This window comes from Tamandua tetradactyla, chromosome 14, assembly GCF_023851605.1.
Source record: "Tamandua tetradactyla isolate mTamTet1 chromosome 14, mTamTet1.pri, whole genome shotgun sequence".
NCBI classification, from domain to species: domain Eukaryota; kingdom Metazoa; phylum Chordata; class Mammalia; order Pilosa; family Myrmecophagidae; genus Tamandua; species Tamandua tetradactyla.
Window position 1 is genome coordinate 30,908,283 of NC_135340.1, and position 10,705 is coordinate 30,918,987.

General features: G+C 37.5%; 1 pseudogene; it reads left to right on the forward strand.

The window, feature by feature from the left end:
* The first annotated feature begins 7,866 nt into the window (after positions 1–7,866).
* On the forward strand, positions 7,867–9,789 carry LOC143654875 (acyl-coenzyme A amino acid N-acyltransferase 2-like; annotated as a pseudogene).
* Positions 9,790–10,705: the final 916 nt, after the last annotated feature.

A 10,705-nucleotide genomic window follows, 5' to 3' on the forward strand; every position in this document is an offset into this window, starting at 1 on the left:
CTCTTCCGTATCCCACTTCACCCCTCATTTGCTGATGCTTCCTGCTCTTCCTCCATGTTATTTTCACAGAGTCTGATTCTGATGGCTCCTCCCTGAGCAATCCTGTGACACTTGGAAATCCTCTGACATGAAAACATTGAATTGATTAAGATTAACTTTCTGGCAGCTAGCAGAATGGTAGTTGACTTAAAGTAAAACTTAAATTTGGTTACAGGAAAATAAAGGTACATATCTTGAATACCTGAGTTTGCCTGAACTTTCTCTGTGTACTGCCACTTTAAACCTTCACAACTCGATACAGCAAGGACTATTATTTGCCAGATTTAACCATGGGACTTAAGAATGACAAGTGATTTTCCTAAGTTAATAGCTATCAAGTGGCAAAATCAGGATTCAGACCCAGGCCATCTGTCTCTAGAATGGGTGGTCATATTTGTGTAGTACGTTAGTAGCCACATAGAAGACAGAATAGTGTGGGAAGAGACTGGAAGGCAAGAGGACCCAGTTAAGAAATGGTTTTAGTTGTACTACCAAAAAAAACTTTGAGACTTTGAATAAAAGCAGTGGCAGCAGATATCCAGGGGAGGTGTCTCTGGTTGGTTCTGTGGGGTTTGAATACTATTTGGTTATCAGAGTAACTACCTCACCAGCTTCAACCCTTACTATATGTTTTAGTTTGCTACTGCTGCCAGAAATGCAATATACCACAAATGGGCTGGCTTTTATAAAGGGCATTTAATAAGTTATGTTTACAGTTGAAAGGCCATAAAATGTCCAGACTAAGGCATCCAGAGATAATTCCTGGACTCAAGAAAAACTGATGGCATCTGGAACATGGCTGCCAGCTGGGAAGGTACGTGGCTGGCACCTGCTGGTCCTGGGCTTTTGGTTTTGACAGCTTTCCTAGGTCTGTCCCTGCAAGATTGGATTAGGATAAAGAACATTGCTTTTCTGGGGTACATAACAGTTTCAAACCAGCACACCATATCCCCTGCCTTTCCCTCCAATACACTATCTTTCAGCAGCACTGGCCTTCTTTCTAGTTCTCAAGTAAAAAGCCTCTCCCTAAGACATGAGCAGATGATTTTCGCTCTTCCTAAAATCTCTTCCTATACTTCTTCCCTGTCTATCCCATACTCATCCTTCAAGCCTCAGCTTATTTTTATTTTTTAAAATTTATTTATTTATTAATTAAAAAAAATTTAACAACAAATGAACTAAAACATTGACATGTGATCATTCCATTCTACATATATAATCAGTAATTCACAATATCATCGCTTAGTTGCATATTCATCATTTCTTAGAACATTTGCATCAATTCAGAAAAAGAAATAAAAAGACAACAGAAAAAGAAATAAAATGAAAACAGAGAAAAAAAAAGATTATACATACCATACCCCTTACCCCTTGCTTTCATTGATCACTAGCATTTCAAACTAAATTTATTTTAACCTTTGTTTCCCCTATTATTTATTTTTATTCCATATGTTCTACTCATCTGTTGACAAGGTAGATAAAAGAAGCATCAGACACAAGGTTTTCACAATCACACAGTCACATTGTGAAAGCTATATCATTATACAATCATCTACAATAAACATGGCTACTGGAACACAGCTCTACATTTTTAGGCAGTTCCCTCCAGCCTCTCCATTACATCTTGACTAACAAGGTGATATCTACTTAATGCGTAAGAATAACCTCTAGGATAACCTCTCAACTCTGGAATCTCTCAGCCATTGACACTTTGTCTCATTTCACTCTTCGCCTTTTGGTTGAGAAGGTTTTCTCAATCCCTTGATGGTGAGTCTCAGCTCATTCTAAGGTTTTTCTCAATAAGTCTCAGCTTATTTTTAATTTCCCCCAAGGAAGCCTCCCCTGGGTCTCTTGACAAAACTAGGTCTCCCTGAACTTCTTCCCTGAATTTATCATAATTGAAAATTTAAATATCTTATTTTTGTAATTATTTGCTTAATATATGCTTCCCCACTGGACTGTAAGATCTATGTGGACTGGGAGTGTATTATAGTAGGTTTGTCCTTAATAACAAGGACATTGTAAGTTCTTAGTGTTTCTTCTGGGAAATGAATGAATGATATTTCTAATTTCTAATTTGGGAGAATGAGTGGATGGTGAGGATTAAATAATAAAAGAGCATAGTAATTTAAATATTATGAAATGGTGATCAGTATCTGTCAATTGCCTGTCTGGGTCTCTATCCTTACTCTGACCTTGATTGTTCCAAAGCCCTGGAGCTCTCTTGGTGTCTGACCTATGATAAGACAGATCTGTTTTTATGACAATTCAAGAGAGTCTGTAGAGCGAGGGGTAAGGGGTACGGTAGGTATAATTTTTTTTTTCTGTTTTCATTTTATTTCTTTTTCTATTGTCTTTTTATTTCTTTTTCTGAATGGATGCAAATGTTCTAAGAAATGATGAATATGCAACTAAGTGATGATATTGTGAATTACTGATTATCTATGTTAATTTTTATTTCATTTCTTTATTTTTTATTTTTTAAATTAATAAATAAATTTAAAAAAAAAGAGAGTCTGTAGAGAAAAGGTCTTTGAGCCTTACTAAGTATAGGGTTGCCACATGACCCTGCAACCCCATTATTAGACAAAGACTTGGAAGAACTGAAAGCAGGAACGTGAATGGACATTTGCACACTGGTGTTTATAACAGCATTATCTATTATTTGCAATGAATGGAGGTGGCCTAAGGGTACATCAACTGATGAACAGAAGGGCACTGTTCATGAATACTGACGGAATACTGAGCACTGCAGGAAGGAATGAAGTTGTGTGACATACAACGAGGTGAATGAACCTGGGGAACATTATGTTTAGTGAAATAAGCCAGAAACAAAAGAACAAATAATGTATGGTCTCACTAATATAAACTAATTACAAGGAGCAAACTCTGAGAATTTAATTCACATGCACAGGATATTAGGGGTAGAAAGTGGGCAGAAATTGGGCAATTGATGATTAAGGAATACAGAATGCTGAAATAAGGTTCATTGTAAAGGTTCCCAGATTGTAAGCTCTCATAGCAGTCACATTTATTCCTGGGTTTTAACTATTATTTCTAAATTCTGAGATGCTATGCTCTTTGTGTATAACCTGGTAGTTACCTGAAATATTGGGTATCTGTGTAACATTTGATACTCAGAGTTAAAGTTTTGCAGCTATAAAAGTCAGCATTACTCCATACAGAAACTGTTAAAGAAGCTAAAAAAACAGATCAAACTCCAATTAGCAATATGAACAAAGTGGACATGCTTAAGACTAACATAAATCAGAATGGGGTAAGGGATGATATTGTCTGTATTTTAAAACTTCATCTTCTGTATGAGACCAAAGGAAAAGATGTTCATGTGGTTCAAAGTTTAAATTTTCTGCAGCACACTATCTAATTTAACCTGTTTGTTCAGTTTATTTTAACAACCTAATTACATGGAACCTAAAACAAGGAATGAGATCTTTTTATTCTGTATAGCTTAATACAATACCTGGACACATTCCAGAACATTTTGAGCAGGGAAAGAAAGTATTTGTAAAGTCCCCTTGGGGGACTGAGGAAAAATATGGAACTACTCAACTTCCCCACCTGGAGAATTCCTGATATTTTTCTCAGGCATTAAGGACTCCCAATTTAATAAGTCAAACTTTTGATCTTGAGGCTTGCTTTTAAGAAATTTATTTCTGCAATGGCAAAACTAGGTTTGCATGTAATTATGCCTAAGAGTCTCCTCCAGAGAGCCTCTTTTGTTGCTCAGATGCGGCCCCTCTCTTTAAGCCAACTTTGCAAATAAACTCACTACCCTCCCCATTATGTGTGACAAAGATCCTGAGGCTTATGAGGTGATGTGCTTTGCCCACAGTCCTTATAATTTAGGGGAAGAGGTAGAACCTTGGATCCAGGCTTCTTGCCTCCCAGTCCAAGTAGTTTTTTCCTGACTAGACCATGACTGCCCAAGTATCTACAACTTAAGCTCATTTTAAGACTATCCCTTTTCTATACCTTCTAACTTAGCTATAAATGGCAGTGGTATGGCACATGCAGTCTTTCAGGAGTAGTTCTGTCTAGACCCCTAGCAATGTCACCTCCCATGTGGGTATCCCTCCTTCCTTCCTTTTTAAAAATCAACTTTCCTTATGACATTCACAATCATCATTGTTTCCCACCTCTTAGCACACATTGAACCAGTTGTACAAGCAAGAGCTAAGCTTGTCCAGGTGAAGAGAATATTTTCTGCACCCAGAAGACTCACAACCCCACCCAGGAGAGCCAGTGCTGAGATGTAACTGTGGTACCATCATGACAGCCTAATCTGCTCTTGCAACCCCTCTGAGCCATCCACCCTGCTCTGGATAGAGACAGTGAGTCTTCATGTATTCATCCTTGAATGTTTCTTCTTTCTGGAAAATTTCCTCTGTTAATTATACTATAAAACCAGCTTAAATCCCTATTCAAACATCTTGTTTTTGTTCATTGTGCCTAGCACATAATGGGTACTAAATAAATATTGGTTGAATGAATGACAATTTCATTGTTCATAAAAATGACGGTTTCTTAACATTTCCAGGTCTATGTAGCTAAGAATCTGTTGGCTTGTCATTAAATAAGCATTATGTATCAGAAAGAAAAAAATTAAATTACATAAACTTTCTTTTAAATGTTTCACTAAAGCAGTGTTTTTCAGTCTTTCTCCTCCTCCTCCTCCTTTTTTCCTCCTCTTTTTCTTTTACTTCAATTGCAGAAAGAATCACATTTTCATTGCAATCTTGTACACTCACACACACATAGACACAAATGAAACAAAAATTTAACAAAGCAACTTTCACTGTTACTATAGTTTCAATGCATTTTCATATTTTCACTTCTATTTAATTTCTTAAAAATAAATGCAGATTGAGGCCCACTACATTAATTTCATGACATGCTAATGACTGAGACCTACAATCAGAAAAATGCTTCTCAAATGCAGCTTTGAAAATAGCAGTGGAGAAACTGCCTAGTTTATTTAATATACAAGCCATACCTGGAAGTATTTAAAAGTTTTGAAAATGTAAGTTCTACATTTCAGTAAGCAGGGGTGAAGAAAATGGGGATCAGATTTATAACCCTTGAGATTTCAGGGCATCAGAACTGGGGATTTAATTTTGGGAAGAAGAAAAATGAGAATAGAAGATAAATGGTACTGATAGGAAATAGATTGAAATACTAATAACTTCATTTGAGAAATTCTGCTGAAAACAGTTGGATACACTCCTGAGTCAGGGAACCTAAAAATGTCTAATTCCCAGATGGTATCACCAGCACACTGTGGAACAAGATGTTCTTTTAAAGTTAATTCAATTTCATTTATTTTTAATGACAAAGTAATACATAAATACATTCTGGTCATAAAAATTAAAATTATTCAGAAAAAAGTTCCTCTTGACACTGCTTTCCTTTCCAGTCCTAGTGACCTTTCAATAACTGTTCTTAATTTTAATGTACTTTCAGACCTTTTCTAATGCATTTACATTGTGTTTGAAACACAAATGAAGCATTGTGTTTGAAACACATGAACACATAGAAGCATGTTAAAAACTTAAATGTATTTTGTTCTGTAACTTGTTTTTTTACACAACAATATGTCAGGGATTTTTTTATGTTAGTGCATATAAGAGTGTTTCAGTCTTTTTAAAGTTATTATTGATATTTTTGGATTTAGGTATGCCATTTTAATATTTGTTTTCTGGTTTTTCCCTGTTTTTTGTTTGTTTATGTGTTTTCTTTTTCCTACCTTCTTTTGGGTTATTTGAATATTTTTAAATATTTCATTATATTTTTTCAATGGTGATTTTCATTATAGCTCTATTTTTTTTTTTTTTTTTTTTTTTTTAGTGGTTGGTCTAGGGACTATAAGATATATACTTAACTTTTTCACTGTCTACTTAGAATCATCTTTTACCACTCTAATTTGAATGTGGAAACCTTACTATTTTATAGGATCTTTTACCCTTCCTGCTTTATGCTATAGTTGTCCTACGTATTGCATGTACATACATTGGGAACTGCATCAGACAATGTTAAATTTATGCTTTCAACCATCAAACTTACTTTAAAGAGCTAGAAAGAAAACTAGTCTTTTCTATTATGGTTACTCAGTATTTATAATTTCTGTTACCCTTATTTCATTCCTGATATTCCAAGTTTCCTTCTTGTATAATTTCCCTTCTCTCTGAATAACGTCATCAGTTCTCTTATAGCAAGTCTAATGGCTATGAATTCTCTCAATTTTCCTTCATCTGAGAATATCTTTATTTCATCTTTATTCCTCAAGGATACTGTCACTGAATATAGAGTTCTGGACAGACAGTTGTTTTTTCTTTTCTATACTTACAAAATGCAGTATCACTTCTTCCGGCCCCACAGTTTCTGATGAGAAATCTACTGTCATTTAAGTTATTGTCCTCTGTAGGTAATAAGTTGTTTTTCTCTGGCTGCTTTCAAAACTTTTTTTTTGTCTTTAGTTTTCATCAGTTTAATTATGATGTGCCTGGGTGTTTCAATAATTGCTTTTTTTTTTTTTTTTTTCCTATTTGAAGATTCTCTCACCTTTTTGAATCTGTGGGATTATGTCTTTGGCCAAATATGACAAGTTTTAAGTCTTATTTCTTTAAATTTTTTTTTAACACTACACTCTTTCTCATCTCTTTCTGAGACTACCTTCAAGTTCACTGACCTTTTCATCTGCCATCACAATTTTGCTATTGAGTCCATTCAAGCATGAGTTTTAAATTTTAGTTGTATTTTTTAGTTAAAAATGTCCATTTGATTCATATACATATTTTCTATTTCTTTGCTGAGATTTTCTGTTTTAACATGTATATTTCAAGAGTGCTTGTGGTTGTTTGAGCATTTTTATAATGTTTTAAGAGTTTGTCATATAATTCCAATATTTTTATCATCTTGGCATTGGCATCTGTTGATTGTCTTTTCCAGTACAAGTTGAAGTTTTTGTTTGCATGTGAGTAACTTTAGAACATTACCACAAGAGATTCTTGGTTTTGTTTAAATCCCAGGGAGAATGTTTAAATCCTATGTTGGTGCTTTTTTGTTTAGCAACTAAATGACTGTGTTTTGTTCAGGCCACGCATGCCAACCAGTGTTTTGTGGGCAGTGGTTCCAATGTCAGTTCAATTTTAAAAGATTTTTACCTGGAGGAACCAGTGGGGACATGAATGGACATTTGCACTCAGGTGTTTGTGGCGGCAATGTTCGGATTTGCAATGGCTGGAGGTGACATAAAGGGTACATGACTCAGAATGGAAAGGGGAACTGTGGTATATACATACAATGGGTTATTGAGTGGCTGCCAGAAGGAATGAAGTCGTGAGGCATGCAGCTAAGTGAAAGAACTTTGAGGGCAGTATGTCAATGAAATAAACCAGAAAAGAAAAGACAAATATTATCATGCCTCACTCATATGGACCAACTATAATATACAAACTCAGAGAATTGAAGCTGAGAGCATGGGTTCTTAGGTTGGGGCCTATTGTAAAGGGTCCTAGATTGTAAGCTCTTACAGCAGTCACATATATTTTGGAATTGTAACTGGTACTTCTAAATCCTGAGATACTAAGCTATTTGTTATGAACTGGTTGCTCTCTGAAACTTCAGGTATTCATATGACACATGAGACTCAGAGTTAGAGCTCTGAAGCTATTGAAGTCAGCATTATCCCATACAGGAACTATTTAAAAAATTGAAAAAGGAATCAGACTTCAACTAGAGAAATGAATGAAGCTGATCTGGATAGGACTAAGTGCAGGAAGTACCAGGTGGTCCCTTGGCCAGCTGTCAATGATCCAGCTGACAATCATCCCTGCTAATGCCCTTGCAGATGAGCCGGTGCACATCCTTATGGCAGACCTGCCGCCTTCCCAGATGGTAACTGTTCTAGTTCACCAGCTGCCAGAATGCAATATACCAGAAACAGAATAGCTTTTGAAAGGGGGAGTTTAATAAGTTGCTAGTTTGCAGTTCCAAGGCCGAGAAAATGTCCCAATTAACACAAGCCTATAGAAATGTCCAATATAAGACATCCTTGGTTCATGAAGGCCTATAAGTTCAGGGTTTCTCTCTCAAGTGGAAGGGCACACGGCGAACATAGTCAGAGTTTCTCTCTCATCTGGAAAGGCACATGATGAATACAGTCAGGGTTCCTTTCTCTTCTGGAAGGGCACATGGTGAACACGGTGTCATCTGCTAGCTTCTTCTCCTGGTTTCCTATTTCATGAAGCTCCCTGGGAGGTATTTTCCTTCTTCATCTCCAAAGGTCGCTAGCTTGTGGACTCTCTGCTTCTCATGGCTATGTCATTCTCTGGTCTCTCAGGATTGCTCTCATTCTCCAAAATGGTTCCTCCTTTATAAGAGTCCACAAATTAATCAAGACCCACCCAAATGGTGGAGACAAACCTCCAGCTAATCCAGCTTAACAACCACTCTTGATTAAATCTCATCTCCAGGGAGATGATCTAATTACAGTTTCAAACATACAGTGCTGAATAAGGATTAGAAGAAGCAGCAGCCTTTACAAAGTGGGATTAGGATTAAAACATGGCTTTTCTAGGGTAAATACATCATTTCAAACCAGCACAGTAACCTTCATGGCATATCTGAAGGATGAGAAGGGGAACCTGTTCCGTCCAAAGCCTCTACAGGGCCAATGAGGCTGACCAGGTGGACCTGGAACAAGACCCTGTATTTGGTAGTGACTATGTGGGCATCTACTCCGTGGGCCTCTTCTGATCTTTGAAGCCTGAGAGGACTTTCCTGAGACTGCTAAAAACGAATGTGGTGAACAGCCCCTTTTGGGTCACTCTGGACCTATATGACTCAATTTGCTTCCAAAATTCAGCCATGATTCAGCCCGTGGTCAGCCAGACTGTGCAGCACTGGTTCTCATTACCTGGGCTGCAACAGAGGCAAATCCTAGAAGGTCAATTGTGGGGAGCCTTCTTTCTCCCTCCAGGGGAAGGCCCTTTCCCAGGAGTCATTGACTTGTTCTGGGGCATTGGGGGTCTGGTTGAATTTTGGGCCAGTCTCCTGGCTGCCCACGGCTTTGCAGTGTTCACACTGGCATATTTTGGCTACAAAAACTTGCCCCATCAACTACTGAAGGTGGACCTGGAATATTTTGAGGAAGCTGCCAATTTGCTACTGACTCATGCCAAGATCTAAAGGACAGGAATCAGGGTCATCTCCTTGTGCAAAGGTGCAGAGATTGGGTTGGCCATGGCCTGCTACCTGAAGCAGGCGGAAGCCACCATCTTCATTAATGGACCCAACTCCATCCTTGACATTCTGCTCAGGTACCAGGACTTCCACCCAGGAGTGAGTGCATGTGTACGTCTCCGGGACCACGGGCTTCTGAGGTCATCACACTGACCCCCAGGAGGAAGGTCCAGCAGGGCCAGGGTCCGGTCCTCTTCATCTTTGGGAGAATGACTAATGTCTCAATAGAAGCGCATATGGGAAGCAGGCCATGGATCAGCTGCTGAGCCATGGGAGAAGCAGCGGAAGGATGCAGGTGTATCTTGGCTGGGGTACTTCATAGAGCCGCCTTACTCCCCGCTGCACTACACATCTTGGAGCCAGGCCTTAACTGGGTGGTGTTCTGGGGAGGGGACTCTGGCTGCCCACTAGGCAGTTTGGGAGCACACCTGGAGAGAGGTCCAGAAATTCTTCAGGCAACTCCTCATCTCCACCAGAAGCAAACTCTGAGCAAGGGCTAAGGATGATGGGATGGGTAGAAGAAAAAAGAAAGAAGTTAAGACAGGTATAGGATGGGAGGAGGGTCCTCTCTTGGCTTCTCTGAATTCACAGTCAGCCATCTTCAATCTATTGAAGGAAATCAGACAAAAACAAAGGTCAGGACATACGTGCATCTGAAGTATTTAAGATGAACTGGATGTGCTTTGCAATTTTGTAGATTGAATCTTAGTTTATATACACTAGGGTATTTTTGCTGCTTCAAAATTGTGATACCCTTGCAAACTGAATAATGTTTTTTTAAGGTGGATAATCACCACCTAATTAAAATTGTATGAAAAAATAGATATTTTTATACCCCAGTTAGAATACCTTGGATGTCTGCCAATCTAGATGAACTAACTCCCTGGAGCTTCCAAGTTACTTGTGGAAATACATTTACTGTGTAAGCTATTCTGAATTGGGTTTCTGAAACACGTGAAAAAGTCCTAACATAAAATCAAATATAATACTTGCTATAGATTTCCAGTAAATTAAAAAAAAATGGAATAATGACCTTCCTTTTATTCCTAGCTAAGAGTTCTTTTTCTAAAGTCAGAATGGGATTAAATTTAAATAAGTGCATATGTATCATTTGTTGAAATTAAATGACTTAAAAAAAATGTATTTGAAGTTCTTGAACAGTGCCTGACCCTGGTTGTTATTATTTTCAAAATGCTTTCCTTTTCAGTCTGTTAATGTCATGAATTACATTCATTAGTAGATTAATTTTGGTTATAATTTTAGTAGAAGAATTTCTCCTGCTGACTTTGTTTAGGATTTTGCATTTCTTCCAGAATTATTCCTAGTCATTTATATTTTCCCAGAATTTCATCCACATTTTCTTTAGCACATTTTCTCTTATAATTTTTCATATATGCCTTGTTGT